The sequence below is a fragment of the Pristiophorus japonicus genome, chromosome 4 (genome assembly GCF_044704955.1).
Source record: "Pristiophorus japonicus isolate sPriJap1 chromosome 4, sPriJap1.hap1, whole genome shotgun sequence".
Taxonomy (NCBI): Eukaryota; Metazoa; Chordata; class Chondrichthyes; family Pristiophoridae; genus Pristiophorus; species Pristiophorus japonicus.
Genome location: NC_091980.1, coordinates 68,642,449 through 68,667,482, shown reverse-complemented (window position 1 = coordinate 68,667,482; position 25,034 = coordinate 68,642,449). Strand labels below are relative to the sequence as shown.

Genomic DNA, 25,034 nt, shown 5'->3' with positions numbered 1-25,034 from the left:
GTGACATCCTGGTCCTCAGGTCTGCAGTGGTGATAGAATTTGTGCCTGGCCGTGAGGATGCTCTCCTTCGGTTTCAGTTGGTTACGAATGAGTTCAATCAGCTGCTCATATGACTTGTCCTTGGCGCTCGCGGGTGCCAGCAAATCCCTGACGAGACGGTAAACCTCATCACCATAACCGGACAGCAATATCGCCTTACGCTTCTCTATCAGTGCGTTCGTGTTCCCTGTCGGGTCGTTTGCTATAAAACAGTACTCGAGCCTTTCCGTAAAGGCATCCCAGTTATTGCCCTCGGTGAAATCCTTTAGCGTGCCCAAAGTAGCCATGGTTGCGTGAAGAGCTCGTCCGTGTCCTCGTCGCCAATTTGTGATGTATGTAGCACTCAAATCACTAACTCCACACAGTCTGGTGTTGTAGTAACTGCTGTGACCTTGGTCCTTTATTGTGTAACTCCAGCGTGTCCCTCAGGTGTGGTGAGCAGCCTTTTATACTCTGTCTCGCAGGTACTTTTGGGTCTCCCACCACAGTGCCCCTTGTGGCGCACCATTGTAACTATACATTTAATGTACATGGACAATACATAACAATACAAAAATTGGCTGTGTGGTTGATAATGAAGAAGAAAGTTGGAGATTGCAGGAAGATATCAATAGACTGATCATGTGGGCAGAACAGTGGTAAATGGAAATCAATCCGGAGAAGTATAAGGTAATGCATTTGGGGAGGGCCAACAAAGCAAGGGTATACACAATAAATGGTAGGACACTGAGAAGTGTAGAGGAACAGAGGAATCTTAGAGTGCATGTCCACAGATCCCTGAAGGTAGCAGGACAGATAGATAAGGTGGTTAAGAAGGCATATCAGATACTTGCCTTTATTAACTGAGGCAGGGGGATTATGCTTGAATTGTATAAAACACTAGTTAGGCTACAGCGTGCAGTTCTGGTCACCACATTACAGGAAAGATGTGATTGCACTAGAGAGGGGTACAGAGGAGATTTATAAGAATGTTGCCTGGACTGGAGAATTTTAGCTATGAGGAAAGATTGGATAGGCTGCGGTTGTTTTCTTTGGAACAGAGCAGGCTGAGGGGAGACCTTAGGTATATAAAATTATGAGGGGCCTAGATAGAATGGATAGGAATGACCTATTTCCCTTAGCAGAGGGGTCAATAACTAGGGGGTATAGATTTAAAGCAATTGGTGGGAGGTTTAGAGGGGATTTGAGGGGGATTGTTTTCACCCAGAAGGTGGTGGGGGTCTGGAACTCACTGCCAGAGGCAGAAACCCTCACCACATTTAGAAAGTACTTGGATATGCACTTGAAGTGCCGTAACCCACAGGGCTATGTACCAAGAGCTGGAAAGTGGGATTAGGCTGGATAGCTTTGTCGGCCGGCACGGACACTATGGGCCAAATGGTCTCCTTCCGTGCTGTAAATGTCTATGATTCTGAAGCACTGCAAGAATGCCCAGAGGTATAGCTAGCTGGAGCTTCAGCAGCAGAGAGCAACCCAAGATATTCCCCCACTACGTCATGTGCCACCCCCAGCCCCCGCACCCCCGCCACCCCCAATCCCCCACCACCACCACTGGCACTCACCAACCCAGAGATGCACTCGGGGGAAATAGTTTAGATGAAGGGTCGTGACTGAGTGAGTCACAGAGCACAAGGATGCCAAAGGATGTGGGAGTAGAAGAGGATCCGACTGTTCCTGAATGGAGGCCCCACTGACCTTGTTTGCATATGTCAGAGTGAGAGCCAGTGGTACAGCAGCCATGGGTTTCCTCGGTTTGCACTGTTAACACACTCGAGGTTAGTTAGAACGAGATATGAGACAGAGCAGCTGCCAGGATCAACTGATCAAGGTGGAAGTGTGGAGTTTGAGAACCGTTAAAGTCTGGAGAGTTTAAACACTAATTTGTACAGCTTGGAAATACTTTTTGAAGCATTTTGGGGGATTTATGACTAGAAATATCTGCACTTCTGACAGGGCTCACTCACCAGCATACTTCCGGATATATGTAATGTCTGCCAGCGTGCTGTGTGGGCATTCATTCATCTGGTCACTGGCGTCCTTTACAGGAGAGTGGTCAATTCAACACCTTTGGCATTACAGCAAGGTAACGATGAGAAAGGGCCGTTCAATTTTATGAGATTTGTAATCAGATTGCAATCAATGACGTTCATGATGCTTTGATGACACCCACAGAACACCCACTCAACTACATCAACAGGGAAGGGCTTCCACTCCCTCAATCTCCAGAATTTGTGTAACAACAATCAGAGGATTCTGCTCGTCAAGATCTGATATGGAAGAAGTTGGCATGATGCCATCATGTTTTGTAATTCGGCCCTCCCTACATTCCTAATGGTACAGTCACCGACCCTTGGTCTGTGCTGATTCCCTGATGGTTCAAGCTTGAACCTGTCCTCACTCAGCAAAAAAAATCCCCAACCGTCAAGAAGTCTCTAATTAATGACCCGTCTGTAAAATGTAATTAGTTATAAATGCAAGGCTGGATTAATACTTTGTTTTTTTTATTCGTTCTTGGGATGTGGGCGTCGCTGGCAAGGCCAGCATTTATTGCCCATCCCTAATTGCCCTTGAGAAGGTGGTGGTGAGCCGCCTTCTTGAACTGTAGAGGGCAGTTAAGAATCAACCACATTGCAGTGGGTCAGCAGTCACATATAGGCCAGACCGGGTAAGGATGGCGGATTTCCTTCCCTAAAGGACATTAGTGAACCAGTTGGGTTTTTACAACAATCCAGTAGTTTCACAATTCAGTCACCATTACTGATACTAGCTTTTTATTCCAGATTTATTTAATTAACTGAATTTAAATTCCCCAGCTAGCATAGTAGGATTTGAACTCTTGTCAGCGGATCATTAGCCCAGGCCTCTGGATTACTGGTCCAGTAACATAATCACTATGCTACCATATCCCTAATGTTTTGATGTTTAACTTGATTGACCTTGTGGAGAAATCTCACAGAACTTTATTTTCTATACCTCGTTGGTTATTTCCCTCAGGAGATTGAATGGGTTGGGTAGAATCTGCGAGACAACAAATTGTACATGTCTCTGTGGTTGCAAAAGCTTTGAAGAGCTGAATATCCTTTTCTCGAAACACACTTTAGATTGTTTTAACTCTATATGGTTCTTTGCTAAGGCCACATTTAGAATATTCACAATTTTTTCACCATCCGATCTTCAAAAGGACAGTAATGTTGGGAAAGGGCTGAAAAAGAATGATTTAGAAATTCAACGGTCTAGTTGAATAAATTGAAATCAGTGTGCAAATAAAGTTTTCCAATTGATCCTGAAAAGCAGATAGTGAATGCAGAGGTTTCCGATGTGGATGTCACTAAACAAAGTCTCCACTAGATGGCATGTGCACAACTAGTGCAGTTGAACATTTTCTCGAATGGTATTTACTAGTGTACACATTTATATCGATACAATCAGTCTGTTGGCATTGTTGTTGATATTCATATATAACACTACAGGGTCAGGGTTATAGGGAGTGGGTGGTAATAGGGTGAGGAAAGGGTAGCCAGGAAGAACTGATGATATGATACTACCACCAGCCCCAGCTACCACAAGAATAACGCTTTTTAAATTAAATCTCTGGCTGAAAGATACGAAGTTCACTGTGTTGGTAATATGAGGCATTTTAAAGCATTTGGGGGCTAGAATTTTGGCTTTTAGCGATTTTGCCCGTTTTTGGGAGATAATCGTGGCAGAAATTTTTTTTAGCGCTGGGCCACCGTTACCACCAGAGCTCTTAAAATTCGGCAAATGGTGAAGAGCAATAGCGAAAGCGATAAAACCGGCATTGCACAACTGAATTTGTGTGCTGGAGCTGAAATTTGCGACCGAAAATAAAATCAGACCTTCTGCGCATGCGGAAATTTTTTTTTTCAAATTTTTTTTGTTGCCATTTTTATCTTCTGCCCACGTTTCTGGTCAGCTGTCAGGGAGCACCCGTGCATGCGCAGTACACCCAGAGCTCAATCATCCATTTTTAGATTGCATTCATGATGGAAGGAGATGGGAGCAGGCAGCGAGCCAGAAAGTTTAGCAATGAGGCCAACAAGGCCCTTGTCACTGCTGTGGAAAGGAGATGGGCAGAATTAAAGAGCAGGGGTGCAATATGTAGCGTACTGCGAGATGGAGCATATGTCCCCTGCTGATGCCTGAAAGGAGCCGGAGGCATAGAAGGCAAGTGCCGCAGTGACCTTCACCGCGACAGACAGTGCAGTTCTGTTGATGCTGGTAGGCTGTAGGTCTGCCTTTATGAGCTGGCATATCTCTGTGACCACCTCTTTTCGGAAGTGCAGACTTCTAATGCACTGTGCCTCAGACAACTGCAGGTATGAGCGATGTTGCCTGTAAATTGTGGGGGTAAGGCCTCCTCCCCATACGTCTGCAACCACTTCGATTATGCTCAAAATGCTCATCAATAAGCCTTCTTCCAGCTCGACGCTGCATAGAAAAAGCAGCCAGGAATAATGGCTGTCGTAGTAATGCCCCCATGGTTTAAAATGTCTTTAAATATCCTTTAAAATGAACTAGAAACTCACATAAAACTTCACTGTGTAAAACGCAGCCTTCCTTCTCCAGATCTTTTTATGCACTGAACTTTTGCTCCGTTTTCAAGATGGCATCGTTAGCGCCGGGTACGCCCTGAGACAGACCTGGGTTCGACTGATTTTTTCGGGCGGGTTTCCGGGTGGACGTTAAAAAGGATGATATCGTCTAATTTTCCGCCCGGGGCGATAGCGGAGCGTTGCACGCCGCTTGACATCATCAAAACGGTGAAAACATCAGGCGGGCGCTAAGCTTTAGTGGTGCCGCAAAACCACCGCCAGAATTTCCACCCAGGCGCAAAATGTTGTGCCACACGTTTAGCGCCAAAAAATGTTTCTGCGCTTCACCCAGGCAGAAGAACGGTTGCAAGCCTGTCGAAAATCTAGACCTTGGTATTATTGAGATTTATAGTTTATTGTATGAAATTTTAAAATAGCTCAGTACATGAATCAGAGCAGAGTAATTTATACAACAGCTGAATACTCCTTACACTATTAATGTCACAAGGAACGCTTCTACTGATTTATAGGCTAGTTATACTCCGTAATTTGTGTCACTGTGAAGTGGTTTTGACTTCACGTCCAAACAACATCTAATGTAACTTGAGTGTGAAATCACCAAAATCAGATTTAGGAAAGTGGTGTGTGACAATCTTCAGTAGGTAATTTCATATTGCTTTGATTTCAAGCCGGTGGGAAACAAAGTTCTAAAAATTCCAGGGTGTTCCATTGCAAGGTGTGAAACGTGAAACTTTCACTTGGAATTTCTGCATGGGTTTTACTGATCTCCCACCAGAATTTCAGCAGAAACCCCAGGGAAATGGCACAAGGGACATAAGTTACAGCAGGAAATCAGGAGTACCTGCATGGAAATTTTGGGCATAGTCCCAATTTGCAATAGGTTTGGCTTCCACTTAGTTGTGTATTTTTTTCTTTGTTGGTCAAGGCTTCAGCTCAACAACCGTCATTTCAGTGGAAGGGACAAAGAATTCAACAACAACAACTTGTATTTATATAGCGCCTTTAACATAATACAACGTCCCAAGGCACTTCACAGGAGTGATATAAGACAAAAATTTGATACCGAGCCACATAAGAAGAAATTAAGGCAGATGACCAAAAGTTTGGTCAAAGAGATAGGTTTTAATGAGCGTCTTAAAGAAGGAAAGAGAGGTAGAGAGGCTGAGAGGTTTAGGGAAGGAGTTCCAGAGCTCAGGGCCGAGGCAGCAGAAGGCACAACCACTGAGGGTTGAGAGATTATAATCAGGTATGCACAAGAGGGCAAAATTTGAGGAGCGCAGATATCTCGGGGAGTTGTGAGACTGAAAGAGATTACAGAGATAGGGAGGGGCAAGGCCATGGAGGGATTTGTAAACAAGGATTAGAATTTTGAAATCAAGCCGTTGCTTAATTGGGAGCCAATGTAGGTCAGCGAGCACAGGAGTGATGGGTGAATGGGACTTGGTACGAGTTAGGACGCGGGCAACTGAGTTTTGGATGACCTCAAGTTTACGGAGGGTAGAATGTGGGAGGCCAGCCAGGAGTGCGTTGTAGTAGCCAAGTGTAGCGGTGACAACGGCATGGGTGAGGGTTTGAGCGGCAGATGAGCTGAGGCAAGGGTGGAGACAGGCGATGTTACGGAGGTAGAAATAGGCGGTTTTAGTTATGCCGCAAATATGTGGTCGGAAGCTCATTTCAGGGTCAAATATGACACCACGGTTACGAACAATCTGGTTCAGCCTCAGACAGATGCGAGGGAGAGGGCTGGAATCGGTGGCTAGGGAATGGATTTTGTGGCAGGGACCAAAGACAATACCTTTGGTCTTCCCAATATTTAATTGGAGGAAATTTCTACTCATCCAGTACTGGATGTTGGACAAGTAGTCTGACAATTTAGAGACCACGGAGGGGTCAAGAGAAGTGGTGGTGAGGTAGAGCTGGATGTCATCAGCATACATGTGGAAACTGACACCATGTTTTTGGATGATGTCACCAAGGGACAACATATAGATGAGAAACAGGAGGGGACCAAGGATAGGACCTTGGGGGACACCAGAGGTAACGATGTGGGAGCGAGAAGAGAAGCCATTGCAGATGATTTTCTGGCTACGATTAGATAGATGAGAGTGGAAGCAGGCGAGTGCAGTCCCACCCAGCTGGACGATGGTGAAGAGGCGTTGGAGGAGGATAGAGTGGTCAACCGTGTCAAAGGCTGCAGACAGGTCGAGAAGGACAAGGAGGGATAGTTTATCTTTGTCACAGATACAAAGGATATCATTTGTGACTTTGATGAGAGCCGTTCTGTGGCAAGGACAGCAACCGGATTGAAGAGATTCAAACATGGAATTCCGGGAAAGGTGGGCATGGATTTGGAAGGCGACAACACCTTCAAGGACTTTGGAGAGGGGAAAGAAAAGAAAGACTTGGATTTATATAGTGCATTTCACGACCACTGGGACGTCTCAAAGCACTTTACAGCCAATTAAGTCACTGTGAGAAAGGAAGGTTGGAGACAGGGCGACAGCTTGCAAGCACAGTGGGGTCTATTTTTAGTCACCGAAAAATGATGTGTGCAAGTGGGAGGACCCAATTATGTGATCTTTTCAATATCATTATTTCTACCATGAAATTTATTTCTTTACTGCCTTGTGGTAAATTAATATTCTATTTCCTTTCAATAAAATTTTGGATTTTCTCCTTCTGTTCTGTTTTCTTCCACTTATTATTTTCCTGAACTTCAGCTATGATCAGTATCATCTGTTTTAATAATTTTACTCAGTATTTTCAGACTTCCTTCATTTTTATTTACTAAGCTTTCTCTTAGCACAGAGGCAGTGGAGGGGTTAAGAGAGATGATGGCGAGAAGGGGCCGGGTTTCATTAGCATACATGTGGAAATTGATACCACGGTCCTCTGAACTGCCCTGCTCTACGACCACATAATTAGTGTTTCCACTGCGCTTCCAACAAAGTTATGGCAGAGGAACAGAAGCAGCTTTGAGAACATTCTTGGTGCATGTCTGTGGATGATGTCATCAAGGGGAAGCATTTAAATCATAGAAATCATTGGGGCCAATTTTCATCAAGGCCTCCGCCCGCCTAATGCCGCCCAAAGTGTCGCCATGGTACCGGACGGTACTTTTGGCGGGATATTCTTGGCCAAGCTCCCTCAAAGGTTGGCGAGTGGCAAATCAATGACGTACGTCGCCAATCTGGGTGGCAGCAGGAGGGAGGTCTCATTCTCGGCGGCAAAGGCTCTTGCCTCCCAAGTGCCGCTGAGGATGGAGGCGGGCCCACGGAGAGTCAAAGAGCTGAAAAGAAAATTAACATTAAAAAATTTAAAAAACTATCTGAAGACCTTCAGGGGACCCCAAACAGGTAAGTCGTGTTGAATTTTTAAAAAAATGTTCACTGACCTTTTTTTCAGCTTCTTCCTACTTACCGTCGGGGACAGACCAGCCTCCTCGCCGCGGTCCACCCTCATTCTGCCACCGATTCCCACCCGCAGGAATCTGGGAGCTCGGCGGGCGGGAGTTCTGTTGCGCCACTCAGCCGTCCAGTGACGTCAGCGGTCGGTTCCAGGCGGCTTTCCCCTCCCACCCGCTCCAGCCCAAATGGAAAGTGGCACTGGGCGGATCAAGAAGAGCAATGTTGGCGGCAGTGGGCGGCAGTGGGCAGCAGCGGGAGGTGAGTGATGAATTTCGGCCCCATAGAATCAACGAAATTTACATCATGGATGAAGGCCATTTCGGCCCATCATGTCTCCGCCGGCTGACCAAGAGCTAGCCAGCCTAATCCTACTTTCCAGCTCTTGGTCCATAGTCCTGTAGGTTACGGCACTTTAAGTGCAAATCCAAGTATTTTTTTAATGTAGTGAGGGTTTCGCCTCTACCTTCCTTTCAGGCAGTGAGTTCAGTCCCCCACTACACTCTGGATGAAGACATTTCCCCTCATATCTCCTCTAAACCTCCTCTCAATTACTTTAAATTTATGTCCACTGGTTATTGACACCCTTGCTAAGGGAAACAGATCCTTCCTATCCACTCTATCCAGGCCCCTCATAATTGTATACGTTATGTTCATAAAAAGTAATGTAACTGAGTACTGTAAACGTGAGTAAGTGTGACCTTAATTCCTTTATTCTAACTCCAGAGTGTTGGTACAGCATGGGAGACCTGCTTATATACAGTGCTCCCAGGGATGCTGGGATACCTTGGGACTCCAACAGGTACACCCTCTGGTGGTGGTATAATACTGGTTACATAGGGTTGCATACATAACATCACTCCCTCCCACAGGAAGAGACGATCTGGGGCCTTTTGCTCCCTAGTCGATCATCTCGGTACAAATGCAGGTGTAGGTGAGTTGGTTGGTTCTTCGCTGGGCTGCTGTGTAGCTGGCCTTGCTGGCTGCTTGGGGTGGTGAGTTCAGCTTTGTGCACAACCGTGATGTCGGTTGCCACTTGTTGTGTGTGTCGGGGGGTCGAAGTTGGTGGTGTCCTCTTCAGGTTGCTCGTGGCTGTCTGTGAATCGCAGTTTGGTTTGGTCCAAATGCTTTCTGCAAGTTAGTACATTTGTGAGTTTGGCCTGAAACACCCTACTCCCTTCTTTGACTATGACAGTGCCAGCAAGCCATTTGGGACCATGTCCACAGTTGAGTATAAATACAGGGTCATTGACTTCAATATCACCTGATAAATTTGCGCGATCATGGTACATGCTTTGTTGATGCCGCCTGTCCTCGACGTGATCATGGAGATCAGGATGGACAAGAGAGAGCCTTGTTTTGAGCGCTCTTTTCATGAGCAGCTCAGCTGGGGAACCCCGGTGAGCGAGTGGGGTCTGGTGCAGTAGCTGAGCAGGACTCGGGACAGGCGGGTCTGCAGGGAGCCTTCCGACACGCGTTTCAAGCTTTGCTTGATGGTTTGGACTGCCCATTCTGCCTGGCCGTTTGATGCGGGCTTGAACGGGGCAGATGTGACACGCTTGATCTCGTTGCGGGTCATGAATTCCTTGAAGTCAGCACTGGTGAAGCACAGCCCATTGTCGCTGACAAGGACATCAGGCAGGCCATGCATGGCAAACATGGCTCATAGGCTTTCGATGGTGGCAGTGGACGTGCTTACAGATATTATTACACACTCAATCCATTTTGAATAAGCATCCACAACAACCAAAAACATTTTGCCGAGAAACAGGCCACCAAAGTCAACGTGGATCCTAGACCACGGTTTGGAGGGCCATGACCACAAACTTAGCGGTGCCTCCCTGGGTGCATTGCTCAGTTGAGACCAAGTGTTGCATTGGCGCACACAAGACTCCAAATCTGAGTCGATGCCGGGTCACCGCACATGGGATCTGGCTGTAGCTTGCATCATTACTATGCCGAGGTGGGTACTGTGCAGGTCACGTATGAACATTTCCCTGCCTTTCTTCGGCAAAACCACATGATTACCCCACAAAAGACAGTCCACCTGTATGGACATTTCGTCTTTGCGCCGCTGGAATGGCTTGATCTCTTCATGCATCTCCGCTGGGACGCTAGACTAGCTCCCATAGAGGACGCTGTTTTTTACAAGGGACAATAGGGGATCCTGGCTGGTCCAGGTCCTGATCTGGCAGGCCGTAACAGGTGACTTTTCATTTTCAAATGCATCCATCATCAAGAGCAGGCTGTGCCATTTCCACCCTGGTGGTGGGCAATGGTAGCCGACTGAGAGCATCAGCGCAGTTCTCTGTGCCTGGTCTGTGGCGGATTACATAGTTGTATGCAGACAGCGTGAGCGCCCATCTTTGGATGCGAGCAGAGGCATTGGTATTTGTTATGTATCTGTAAAGCATGCACTCCCATGTTCCGCCACCATGGAGCGCATCCCCTGAAGTTCCAAGGGATCCCAGCATCCCTTAGGAGTACTGTATATAAGCCGGCCCCTAAGGCCTGTTCCTCACTCTGGAGTGTCTTAGTAAAGACTGAGGTCACTGTTACTTTAACCTCCCTGTGTACAGCCTCGTCTGTGTTAGGAACACAATAACTGGCGACGAGAATACGAATCCAACGCAAAGATGCAGCAAACTGTGGGCATCCTGGAGAAGTTCTCGGAGGGTGAGGACTGGGAAGCCTATGTCGAACGGCTAGACCAGTACTTTGTAGCCAACGAGCTGGACGGAGAAGGAAGCGCTGCAAAAATGAGAGCGGTCCTCCTCACAGTCTGCGGGGCACCGACCTACAGCCTCATGAAGAATCTTCTGGCTCTGGTGAAACCCACAGATAAGTCGTATGAGGAGCTGTGTACACTGGTTCGGGAGCATCTTAACCCGAGGGAGAGCGTGCTGATGGCGAGGTATCGGTTCTACACGTGCCAGCGATCTGAAGGTCAGGAAGTGGCGAGCTACGTTGCCGAGCTAAGGCAACTTGCAGGACAATGTGAGTTTGATGGCTACCTGGAGCAAATGCTCAAAGACTTTTTTATTCTGGGCATTGGCCACAAGACCATCCTATGAAAACTTTTGACTGTAGAGACACCGACCCTCAGTAAGGCCATTGCGATAGCACAGGCGTTTATGTCCACCAGTGATAATACCAAAGAAATCTCTGAGCACACAAGTGCTAACGATGTTCATAAATTAACTGGAGCTGTGTTTGCGAGCAGAAATGTACAGGGCAGAACCCACGAGTCTGCAACTGCCAGCAGGACTCAGGTGACCCAGATGGCTCAGAGTCCGCAACAAAGGATGAATGCAAGGCAATTCACACCATGTTGGCGTTGTGGAGGCTTCCATTCAGCCTATTCATGCCGCTTCAAAGGGTGTGTTTGCAAGAGCTGGGGAATAATGGGGCACCTCCAACGAGCTTGCAAACGAGCTGCAAGCTCTGCAAAACCTGCTAACCACCACGTGGCAAAAGAAGATCAGTCCATGGTGGATCAAAGCAAGTTCAAGGCTCAGAGAAAGGAGGCAGATGCTGAAGTACACAGGGTGCACACATTTTCGACGAAATGCCCACCTATAATGCTAAACATAAAATTGAATGGCTTACCCAGAGCCATGGAACTGGACACTGGCGCTAGCCAATCCATCATCAGTAAAAAGATGCTTGAGAGACTGGTGCAACAAAGCACTCAGACCAGCCCTGAGTCCCATCCACACGAAACTGAGAACGTACACTAAAGAGCTTATCACTGTCCTGGGCAACGCCATGGTCAAGGTCACCTACGAGGGTACGATGCATGAACTGCCACTCTGGATTGTCCCGGGCGATGGCCCCACACTGCTTGGAAGGGGCTGGCTGGGCAAAATCCGTTGGAACTGGGATGACATCTGAGCGCTATCACATGTCGATGAGGCCTCATGTACCCAGGTTCTTAACAAATTTCCTTCCCTTTTTGAGCCAGGCATTGGAAACTTTTCCGGGGTGAAGGTGCGGATCCACTTGGTCCCAGAGGCACGACCCATTCACCACAAGGCTCGAGCAGTACCTCACATGATGAGAGAGGGAATGGAAATTGAGCTGGACAGGCTGCAATGCGACGGCATCATCTCCCCAGTGGAATTCAGCGAGTGGGCCAGCCCAATTGTTCCAGTACTCAAAGGTGATGGCACGGTCAGGATTTGCGGCGATTATAAAGTAACTATTAATCGTTTCTCGCTCAGAGACCAATACCCGCTACCTAAGGCAGATGACGCTGCCAGTTAATATTTGCGACGCTGGCAGGAGGCAAGACGTTCACCAAGCTCGACCTGACTTCGGCAGGAGCGAGAGGAATCTTCGAAGGGCCTCACCTACATCAACATGCACAAGGGACTGTTCATCTACAACAGATGCCCGTTTGGAATTCAGTCGGCTGCAGCGATCTTCCAAAGAAACATGGAGAGCCGACTCAAGTTGGTACCACACACTTTCAGGACGACATATTGGTCACGGGTCGGGACACCGCCAAGCACCTACAAAACCTGGAGGAGGTCCTCCAGCGACTGGATCGCGTAGGGCTGCGGCTGAAGAGGTCGAAATGCGTCTTCATGACAACAGAATTGGAGTTTTTGCAGAGAAAGATCGCGGCGGACGGCATTCAGCCCACAGACGCCAAGACAGAGGCTATCAGGAACGTGCCCAGGCCACAGAACGTCACGGAGCTGTGGTCATTCCTGGGACTCCTCAACTATTTTGGTGACTTCCTACCGGGGTTAGGCTCCCTTTTAGAGCCCCTACATGTGTTATTGCGCAAAGGTGAGAACTGGGTATGGGGAAAAAAACAAATAAATGCTTTTGAGAAAGCCAGAAACATTTTAAGCTCCAACAAGCTGCTTGTATTGTATAACCCATGTAAAAGTCTTTGTCATGTATCTCACACTACTGTACATAACTGTATCTTACCATGCTATACATGACTGTAACTAGAGATAACCTGTAACCACAAGCTTACCTTACCACCAGGGGTGCACTTGCAGGAGACACTGGATACCTATCCCAGACAGGTATATAAGGACAGGTCTCAGGCAAGTGTGCCATTCGAGAACTGTGTAATAAGGGTGCAGGTCCTGAGTGACCTTGACTTCAACATGTGCCTCGTGTGAGTCTGTACTGCAGGGACAGGACTTTACAGTGATGACGAGTTACGGGATTATAGAATCCACAGAATGGCTACCAACGGCTCAGATGAAAAATACAATGCTGGAGATAATTGGGAGAACTTTATAGAAAGGCTCCAGCAAAGCTTCGTAATCAAAGACTGGTTAGGCAACGACAAGGCAGACAAGAGAAGAGCCCATCTCTTGACTAGCTGTGGCTCGAAAATATACGCCTTAATGAAAGATCTGCTGGCACCCGAGAAACCAGCAAGCAAGTCGTTTGAAGAGTTGAGCACACTGGTAAGAGACCACCTGAAGCCAGCGAGCAGCCTACACATGGCCAGACATGGGTTCTACAACTACAGACGCTGTGTGGGCCAGAGCATACCCGGAACTTCGGAGGTTGGCTAGCTTATGTGAGTTCTCCGATGAACTAAGGAGAGAAGTACCGAGAGACTTTTTTATTGAGGGAATAGGCCACTCAGGCATATTCCGAAAGCTCATAGAGACCAAGAACTTGACCCTAGAGGCAGCAGCACTGGTTGCACAGACATTCTTGGCAGGAGAAAAAGAAACGAGGTTGATCTACACTGCGGTTACGACAACTAACGAAACATCGGAACAAGGGGTTCACAGCGTGAAACAAGCTGCTACCCCCACACACAGACAAAGGCAGGAGAGCAGGCCCTCAACAGCAGGCAGTGGCGCCAGAAGCCATCAAGGGCCACATGAACGGCCGTTCACACCTCATCAACCCACAATGCGAGCAATCAACTACAAACTGAGAGAAGCTCAAGAGAGATCAGCCAGACGCAGCTCATCCTTTGGAAACAATGGAAGCGGTCTATGCTGGAGATGTGGGGGAAGGCACTCATCAAGGGGGTGTCAATTTCAGCATGCTGTTTGCAGAAACTGCAACTATACAGGGCATCTGGCCTGCATGTGCAGAAAAACGGCAGCTCAGCTGGTAATCGAATCGGAAGGGTCGGAAAGCGGACCAGAAGACGGTGGGGACAATACCCGGGACACCGAGGTACAGCGGGTCAACACGATCAATGGCCATTGCTCTTACAACAAGACGCCTCCAATAATGATGACGGTCCTACTCAACGGGATACCCGTCAACATGGAGCTGGATACGGGAGCGAGTCAATCTCCCATGAGCGCTCAACAATTTGAACAGCTGTGACCGCACAAAAGAGACAGACCAAAGCTCACAAGAGTCGACACCAAACTAAGGACCTATACCAAAGAAATCGTCCCAGTCCTTGGCAGCGCCATGCTCTCAGTCACACACAAAGGGATAGTGAACCGACTTCCCCTGTGGATTGTCCCCGGAGATCTCCCAGCACTGCTGGGGATAAGCTGGCTGGCAAAACTAAACTGGAAATGGGATGATGTTCACGCCATGTCGGCAGAGGAACGGACTTCCTGCTCAACAGTTCTAAGTTGATTTGAACATCTCTTTCAGCCAGGTGTGGGCACCTTCAAAGGGGCTAAAGTCAAAATCTACATCACACAGGATGCTAGACCCGTCCATCACAAGGCTAGAGCTGTGCCCTATGTGATGAGGGAAAAGATTGAACATGAACTGGACAGGCTTCTGCGGGAAGGCATTATCTCATCCGTGGAATTTAGTGACGGGGCAAGTCCCATCGTCTCAGTCATGAAACCTGATGGATCCGTACGAATCTGTGGGGACTACAAATCTACCATAAACAGTCTCCTTACAGGACCAATACCCGCTGCCCAGAGCGGAGGACTTATTTGCCACATTGGCTGGAGGAAAACTTTTCTCAAAACTAGATCTCACATCTGCGTATATGACGCAAGAATTGACCGACGAATCCAAGCTACTCACCATCATCAACACACATCGAGGCCTTTTCATGTACAATCGATGCCCATTCGGCATCAGGTCGGCGGCTACTATATTCCAGCGTAACATGGAGAGTCTGCTCAAGTTCATCCCGGGGACGGTTGTGTTTCAAGATGACATACTTATCACGGGCAGGGACACCGACTCCCACCTCCGCAATTTGGAGGAAGTACTAAAGCGGTTGGATTAGGTAGGCCGAAGAGTTAAGAAATCCAAGTGTCTGTTTCTCGCACCCGAGGTTGAATTTTTGGGCAGAAGGATTGCCGCTGATGGAATCCACCCAACAGAGTCCAAAACCGAAGCAATTCGCCTGGCACCCAGGCCCTGGAATGTCTCAGAACTGCGCGCCTTTCTCGGGATTACTTTGGGAGCTTTATACAGAACTTAAGCACACTGATGGAGCCTCGCCACGTGCTACTCAGAAAGGGGTGCGATTGGTTTTGGGGGGACGCCCAGGAACGCGCCTTCAATAAGGCACGCAACCTTCTGTGTTCCAACAGTGTTTTGGCTTTCTTTGATCCAGGTAAAAAGCTACTTCTTACATGTGATACATCACCGTTCGGGGTCGGGTGCGTTTTACAACATGCCAATGATGCGGGTAAATTACAATCCATAGCTTATGCCTCCAGGTCACTTTCGCGAGCGGAGCGCAGGTACGGAATGGTTGAGAAGGAGGCGCTCGCGTGCATGTACGGTGTCAAAAAGATGCACCAATACCTTTTCGGGACCAAGTTCGCATTAGAAACCGACCAAAAGCCCCTTATGTCCCTACTATCCAAGAGCAAAGCAATAAACGCCAATGCCTCGGCGCGCATTCAATGGTGGGCACACATGCTGGCCTCTTACGATTACACCATAAGGCACAGACCAGGCACAGACAACTGTGCCGACGCGCTTAGCAGGCTACCCCTGGCCACCACGGAAGGGTCTGACGAACAGGACTGTGAGATAGTCATGGCAATCAATGCCTTTGAGTCCACAGGTTCGCCCATGACGGCTCGCCAAATCAGAGCCTGGACGACCAGCGACCCCACGTTATCCCTAGTAAAAAGATGTGTCTTAACCGGTGAGTGGGCAGAGGCTCGCGATGCCTGCCCCGAGGAGATCAAACCTTTCCATAGGCGCATGCATGAGATGCCACTACAAGCAGACTGCCTGATGTGGGGCAGCCGAGTAGTTATGCCTCTGCGAGGCAGAGAGGCATTTGTCCGGGAGCTCCACCGCGAGCACCCGGGGATCGTTTTCATGAAGTCCATAGCCAGATCCCACGTCTGGTGGCCTGGTATTGACGCAGACTTGGAGCTCTGCGTCCGACGGTGCACCATTTGTGCCCAACTCAGTAATGCCCCCAGGGAGGCCCCCCTGAGCCCGTGGCCCACCAAACCGTGGTCGCGGGTGCACGAAGACTACGCAGGCCCATTCATGGGCAAAATGTTCCTCGTAGTTGTAGATGCATTTTCAAAGTGGATCGAATGCACCATTTTAAACTCGAGCACCACCTCCACCACTGTGGAGAGCCTTGGAACCATGTTCGCAACACACGGCATTCCTGACACATTGGTCAGTGATAATGGTCCGTGCTTCACCAGCGCAGAATTCCAAGATTTCATGAGTGACCACGGCATAAATCACGTGAGGACGGCACCGTTCAAGCCGGCCTCCAACGGCCAGGCGGAGCGAGCAGTGTAGATCATTAAACAAGGCATGCTCAAAATCCAAGGTCTCACGCTGCAGGGCCGCCTGTCGCGACTGCTGCTGGCATACAGATCTCGTCCGCATTCATTGACTGAAGTTCCCCCCGCGCAACTATTGATGAAATGGACCTGAAAGACAAGGCTCTCATAAATCCTCCCAGACATGCATGAAATTGTTGAGGCAAAGCGCCGTAAGCTAACTGAGTACCATGAACGAAACTTGAGGGGGAGGTGGAATGAGATAGGGGACGAAGTGTTTGTGCTAAACTATGGAAGAGGTCCCAAATGGCTTGCAGGGACAGTAACAGACAAGGAAGGAAACAGGCTACTGGTGATACAAATGGATAATGGCCAAACCTGCCGGAGGCATGTAGACCAAGTCAAAAGTAGATTTACCAACAACTCTGCTGAACCAGAAGCAGACTACAATGTGGAACTCACACCACACCAGTGCATAAGGGATAGTTTTCTAGACCAATATGTCGAGGAACCAACTAGGGGAGAGGCCATCTTAGACTGGGTGTTGTGTAATGAGAGAGGATTAATTAGCAATCTCGTTGTGCGAGGCCCCTTGGGGAAGAATGACCATAATATGGTGGAATTCTGCATTAGGATGGAGAATGAAACAGTTAATTCAGAGACCATGGTCCAGAACTTAAAGAAGGGTAACTTTGAAGGTATGAGGCGTGAATTGGCTAGGATTGATTGGCGAATGATACTTGAGGGGTTGACTGTGGATGGGCAATGGCAGACATTTAGAGACCGCATGGATGAACTACAACAATTGTACATTCCTGTCTGGCATAAAAATAAAAAAGCGAAGGTGGCTCAACCGTGGCTATCAAGGGAAATCAGGGATAGTATTAAAGCCAAGGAAGTGGCATACAAATTGGCCAGAAATAGCAGCAAACCCGGAGAATGGGAGAAATTTAGAACTCAGCAGAGGAGGACAAAGAGTTTGATTAGGGCAGGGAAAATAGAGTACGAGAGGAAGCTTGCAGGGAACATTAAGACGGATTGCAAAAGTTTCTACAGATATGTAAAGAGAAAAAGGTTAGTAAAGACAAATGTAGGTCCCCTGCAGTCAGAATCAGGGGAAGTCATAACGAGGAACAAAGAAATGGCGGACCAATTGAACAAGTACTTTGGTTCGGTATTCACTAAGGAGGACACTAACAACATTTCGGATATAAGAAGGGTCAGAGGGTCTAGTAAGGAGGAGGAACTGACGGAAATCCTTATTAGTCGGGAAATTGTGTTGGGGAAATTGATGGGATTGAAGGCCAATAAATCTCCAGGTCCTGATGGACTGCATCCCAGAGTACTTAAGGAGGTGGCCTTGGAAATAGCGGATGCATTAACAGTCATTTTCCAAAATTCCATTGACTCTGGATCAGTTCCTATCGAGTGGAGGGTAGCAAATGTAACCCCACTTTTTAAAAAAGGAGGGAGAGAGAAAACAGGGAATTATAGACCGGTCAGCCTGACATTGGTAGTGGGTAAGATGATGGAATCAATTATTAAGGATGTCATAGCAGCGCATTTGGAAAGAGGTGACATGATAGGTCCAAGTCAGCATGGATTTGTGAAAGGGAAATCATGCTTGATAAATCTTCTGGAATTTTTTGAGGATGTTTCCAGTAGAGTGGACAAGGGAGAACCATTTGATGTGGTATATTTGGACTTTCAGAAGGCTTTCGACAAGGTTCCACACAAGAGATTAATGTGCAAAGTTAAAGCACATGGGATTGGGGATAGTGTGCTGGCATGGATTGAGAAATGGTTGTCAGACAGGAAGCAAAGAGTAGGAGTAAATGGGTACTTTTCAGAATGGCAGGCGGTGACTAGTGGGGTACCGCAAGGTTCTGTGCTGGGGCCCCAGCTGTTTACACTGTATATTAATGATTTAGACGAGGGGATTAAATGTAGTATCTCCAAATTTGCGGATGACACTAAGTTAGGTGGCAGTGTGAGCTGCGAGGAGGATGCTATGAGGCTGCAGAGCGACTTGGATAGGTTAGGTGAGTGGGCAAATGCATGGCAGATGAAGTATAATATGGATAAATGTGAGGTTGTCCACTTTGGTGGTAAAAACAGAGAGACAGACTATTATCTGAATGGTGACAGATTAGGAAAAGGGGAGGTGCAAAGAGACTTGGGTGTCATGGTACATCAGTCATTGAAGGTTGGCATGCAGGTACAGCAGGCGGTTAAAAAAGCAAATGGCATGTTGGCCTTCATAGCGAGGGGATTTGAGTACAGGGGCAGGGAGGTATTGCTACAGTTGTACAGGGCTTTGGTGAGGCCACACCTGGAGTATTGTGTACAGTTTTGGTCTCCTAACCTGAGGAAGGACATTCTTGTTATTGAGGGAGTGCAGCGAAGGTTCACCAGACTGATTCCCGGGATGTCGAGACTGACCTATCAACATGTGCCTCATGTGAGTCTGTACTGTAGGGACAGGACTTTACAGTCTTGTGCTAGCATGTGACGCGTATTCGTACGGAGTCAGTTGTGTATTACAACAAGCTAACATTGCGGGGAAGTTGCAACCTATCGCCTATGCTTCCAGGAGCTTGTCTAAGGCCGAGAGGGCCTACAGCATGATTTGAGAAAGAGGCATTAGCGTGTGTGTTCGGGGTAAAGAAAATGCATCAGTACCTGTTTGACCTCAAATTTGAGCTGGAAACCGATCACAAGTCCCTCACATCCCTGTTCGCTGAAAACAAGTGGATAAATACTAATGCCTCAGCCCGCATACAAAGGTGGGCACTCGCGCTATCAGCGTATAACTATACCATCCGCCACAGGCCAGGCACCGAGAACTGTACGGATGCTCTCAGTCGGCTACCATTGCCCACCACGGGGTGGAAATAGCACAGCCTGCAAACTTGTTGATGGTGGCGCAGCCCACAGATTTGTTGATGGTCATGGAAGTGTTTGAAAATGATAAATCACCTGTCACCGCTCGCCAGATTAGGACTTAGACCAGCCAATATCCTCTGCTGTCCCTAATAAAAAAACTGTGTACTGCATGGGAGCTGGGCCAGCATCCCCGTTGAAATGCAAGAGCCAATCAAGCCGTTCCAGCGGCGAAATGACGAGCTGTCCATTCAGGCAGACTGCCTGTTGTGAGGTAACCGCGTAGTGCTACCCAAAAAGGGCAGGGAGACATTCATCTTGGATCTCCACAGCAAACACCCGGGTATAGTAATGATGAAAGCGATAGCCAGATCCCACATGTGGTGGCCCGGTATCGACTCTGACTCAGAGTCCTGTGTACGGCAATGCAGCGTATGTGCTCAGTTGAGCAACGCACCCAAAGAGACACCACCAGGTTTGTGGTCCTGGACCTCCAGACCATGGTCGAGGATCCATGTCAACTATGCGGGCCCGTTTCTCTGTAAAATGTCCCTGGTGGTGGCGGATGCTTTTTCAAATGGATTGAATGTGAACTAATGTCGGGAAGCACCGCCACCACCACCATTGAAAGCCTGAGGGCCATGTTTGCCACCCACGACCTGCCTGACGTACTGGTCAGTGACAACGGGCCATGTTTCACCAGTACCGAATTTAAAGAATTCATGACCCGCAATGGGATCAAACATGTCACCTTGGCCCCGTTTAAAGCAGCCTCCATTGGGCAGGCAAAGCGGGCAGTACAAACAATCAAACAGAGCCTTAAACGAGTCACAGAAGGCTCACTCCAAACCCGCCTGTTCCGAGTACTGCTCAGCTACCGCACGAGACCCCACTCGCTCACAGGGGTGCGCCCGGCTAAGCTACTCATGAAAAGGACACTTAAAACCAGACTCTCACTGGTTCACCCCAACCTGCATGATCAGGTAGAGAGCAGGCGGCAGCAACAAAATGTAAATAATGGTCGCGCCACTGTGTCACGGGAAATTGATCTGAATGACCCTGTGTATGTGCTAAACTATGGACATGGTCCCAAGTGGATCGCGAGCACGGTGATAGCTAAAGAAGGGAATGGGGTGTTTGTAGTCAAACTAAACAATGGACAAATTTGCAGAAAGCACCTGGACCAAATGAGGCTGCGGTTCACAGACTGCCCTGAACAACCCACAGCAGACACCATCTTTTTCGAGCCCACAACACACACCCAAAGGATCAACAACACCACGCCGGACCAGGAAATCGAACCCATCACGCCCAACAGCCCAGCAAGGCCAGGCTCACCTAGCAACCCTGCAGGGCCAACAACACGCCAGCCCAGCGAGGGCACAGCCAACACACCAGAACAGACATTTGTACCGAGGTGGTCCACCAGGAAAAGAAAGGCTCCTGACCGCCTCACCTTGTAAATAATTTTCACTTTGACTTTGGCGGGGGAGTGATGTTTGTATCTGTAAAGCATGCACCCCCATGTTCCACCACCAGGGAGTGCATCCCCTGAAGTCCCAACGGATTCCAGCATCCCTTGGGAGCACTGTATATAAGCCGGCCCGTAAGGCCTGTTCCTCACTCTGGAGTGTCTTATTAAAGACTAAGGTCACTGTTACTTTAAGCTCCCTGTCTGCAGCCTCAGCTGTGTTAGGAACACAATACTATTAATCCCTTTGCTCTCTGAGAATAGTAATATGAGCGGCTTATGGTCAGTTTCAAACTCAACCTTGACCAAACAGATACTGGTGCATATTATTTTACCCCGTAAATGCATGCCAGAGCTTCTTTTTCAATCATGCTATCGGCCCTTTCGGCCTTCGTCAAACTCCTGGACGCATAGGCAACCGGTTGCAATGTTCCTGATTCGTTTGCTTGTTGTAACACACACTCGACCCTGTACAAAGACGCATCGCAAGCTAGCACTAAATGTTTACATGGGTTATACAGAACAAGCAGTTTTTTGGAACATAACAGATTTCTGGCTTTCTCAAAAGCAGCCTCTTGTGATTTCCCCCATACCCAGTCATCTCCCTTGCATAGCAACATATGTAGGGGTTCTAGCAAGGTGCTTAACCCGGGTATGAAATTACCAAAATAATTGAGGAGTCCCAGGAACGATCGCAGCTCCGTCACGTTCTGTGGTCTCGGTGCGTTCTTGATGGCCTCCGTCTTGGCGTCGGTGGGTCTGATGCCGACTGCCGCGATTCTTCTCCCTAAGAACTCGACCTCTGGCACCAGGAAAACACTCTTGGAGTGTTTCAATCTGAGTCTCACACGATCTAGCCAACTTAGAACCTCTTCCACACATTCTTCAAGTGTTCAATGGTGTCCTGACCTGAGATCAATATGTCATCCAGGAAAGCCACGGTGCGCGGAACCAACTTTAGCAGGCTCTCCATGTTCCTTTGAAAAATAGCAGCGGCCGATCGAATTCTAAACGGGCATCTATTGTAGATGAACAGACCTTTGTTCGTGTTGATGCAGGTGAGGCCTTTCGAAGATTCCGCCAGCTCCTGCATCATGTAGGCCGAGGTCAGGTCCAACTTGGTGAACGTCTTCCCTCCAGCCAGGGTCGCAAATAGGTCGTCTTCCTTGGGTAGCGGGTACTGGTCCTGGTGCGAGAGATGGTTAATCGTTACTTTATAGTCCCCACAAACTCTGACTGTGCCATCACCCTTGAGGAACGGAACAATTGGACTGTCTCACTCGTTGAACTCCACCGGCGCAATGATGCCTTCTCGCTGCAGCCTGTCCAACTTGATATCCACTTTTTCTCGCATCATATATGGTACCGCACGTGCCTTGTGGTGGATGGGTCGTGTACCGAGAACCAAGTGGATCTGCATCTTCGCCCCCGAGAAACTTCCGATGCCTGGTTCAAACAACGATGGAAACTTGCTCAGAACCTGGGCACATGAGGCGTCATTGACGGACGAGAGCATTCGGATGTCATCCCAGTTCCAGCGGATTTTCCCCAGCCAGCTTCTGCCGAAAAGTGTGGGGCTATCTCCTGGTACAATCCATAGTGGGAGTTCGTGCACCGCTCCATCATAGGAGACTTTTACTGCTGCGCTGCCAATTACAGGGATCAGCTCTTTAGCGTAAGTTCTCAGCTTGGTATGAATGGGGCTAAGCTTGAGCCTGTGTGCCTTGTTGCACCACAGCCTGTCGAAGGTCTTTTTGCTCATGATAGATTGACTCGTACCCGTGTCCATTTTGACTTTTAACATGATCAGTGGACTTTTCGTGGTGAAGGTGTGTACCCCATACACTTCTGCCTTCTTGGTTCGAGTCTCTGGTTCAGTTTGATCAATCTTCCTCTGCAACATGGTGGTTTGCAGGGTTTGCAGCTCATCTGCACTTTCGCTGTAGGTGTCCCATTGTTCCACAGCCTTTGCACGCATAGTGTTTGAAGCGGCATTGATGGGCTCGATGATCACTTCCACAGTGCCAACAAGGTGTTAACTGCCTCGCATTAACGTTTGATGGCGGACTCTGGGTCATCTGAGGTCATGCAACTGCAGGCATGTACGTTCTGCCATATGCATTCCTGCCTGAAAACGACGTTACTTTGTGTACAGTACTTGCCGAAACCTCTTTATGCTGCAAAATTTGTTTGGTGTTATTGCTGGTGGATATAAATGCCTGGGCTATCGTTATGGCTTTGCTCAGGTTCAGTGTTTCAACAGTCAATAGTTGCGAAGGATAGCCTCATGGCCAATGCCAACAAAAAAAAAGTCTCTTAGCATTTGCTCCAGGAATCCACCAAATTCGCAATGTCCTGCAAGGCGCCTCAGTTCGGCGATGTAGCTCACCACTTCCTGGCCTTCAGACCGTTGACATGTGTAAAATCGATACCTTGCCATCAGAATACTCTCTTTCGGATTTAGGTGCTCCCGGACCAGCGAACACAGTTCTTCATATGATTTGGTTGTTGGTTTCACCGGAGCAAGAAGATTCTTCATGAGGCCATAGGTTGTTGCCCCGCAGACAGTGAGGAGGATCGCCCTTCATTTGGCAGCGTTCTCATCCCCTTCCAGCTCATTGGCCATGAAATATTGGTCGAGTCGCTCCATGAAGACCTCCCAATCTGCCCCTTCTGAGAATTTCTCCAGGATACCAACAGTTCTCTGCATTTTTGCGTGGTGGTTCATTATCTCATCGCCATTTGTTATGTTCATAAAAAGTAATGTAACTGAGTACTGTAGATGTGAGTAAGTGTGACCTTAGTTCCTTTATTCTAACTCCAGAGTGTTGGTACAGCATGGGAGGCCTGCTTATATGCAGTGCTCCCAAGGGATGCTGGGATCCCTTGGGACTCCAACAGGTACGCCCTCTGGTGGTGGTATAATACTGGTTACATAGGGTTGCATGCATAACAGTATACACCTTAATCAGGTCTCCCCTCAGCCTCCTCTGTTCTCAAGAAAACAGGCCCAGCATCTCCAACCTCTCCTCATAGCCAAAATTCTCCAGTCCTGGCAACATTCTTGTAAATCTCCTCTGCACCCTTTCCAGTGCAATCATATCTTTCCTGTAATGACCAGAGCTGCACACGGTACTCCAGCTGCGGCCTAACCAATGATTTATACAGTTCAAGCATAATCCCCTTGCTCATGTATTCCATGCCACCACTAATAAAGGTAAGTATTCCATATGCCTTCTTAATCACATTATCTACCTGGCCTGCTACCTTTAGGGATCTGTGGACCTGCATTCCAAGGTCCCTTTGTTCCTCTACACTGTTGAGTGCCATACCATTTGCTTGCCTTGTTAGACCTCCCCAAATGCATTCCCTCACATTTAACTGGATTGAATTCCACTTGCCACTGTTCCGCCCACCTGACCAGAACATTGATATCTTCCTGCAATCCGCAGCTTTCTTCTTCATTCACAACCACACAGCCTATTTTAGTGTCATCTGCAAACTTCTTAATCATACCCCCAAAATTCAAGTTCAAGTCATTGATCTATACCACAAAAAGCAAGGGACCCAGCACTGAGCCCTGCAGAACCCCACTGGATACAGCCTTCCAGTCACAAAAACACTCATCAACCATTACCTTCATGTTATGTTCAGAATAACTCCACAGGCCTGTATTGTAAGCTCAAACTTTTGTGACCTGCGTCTCTTTATTCAGACTCCAGAGTGAGGAAGCAGCATGGTGGATTACCTTTTATACCTGCTTGCCCAGGGTGCACAGGTGACCCTTAGGCCTCCCACAGGTGTGCCCCCTAGTGGCGTCTTACATATTGGTGAGGTTTACATACATACATAACATCACTCCCCCCCAAAGTTTTATGTACAAGTTATTTGCAAGTTGAGGCGATCTGGCGCCCTGCATTCCCAGGTTGATCGCCTGAGTTGAAGCCCTGGCATGGATGAGTTGGTCGGATCA

At 48.2% G+C, this 25,034-nt stretch overlaps 1 protein-coding gene across 1 annotated transcript in view; it reads left to right on the top strand.

Annotated features, from left to right (window-relative positions):
• Positions 1 to 25,034, top strand: part of LOC139262945 (dual specificity protein kinase CLK4-like) — a 96,734-nt gene that overhangs the window by 1,105 nt on the left and 70,595 nt on the right. The window lies entirely within an intron of this gene.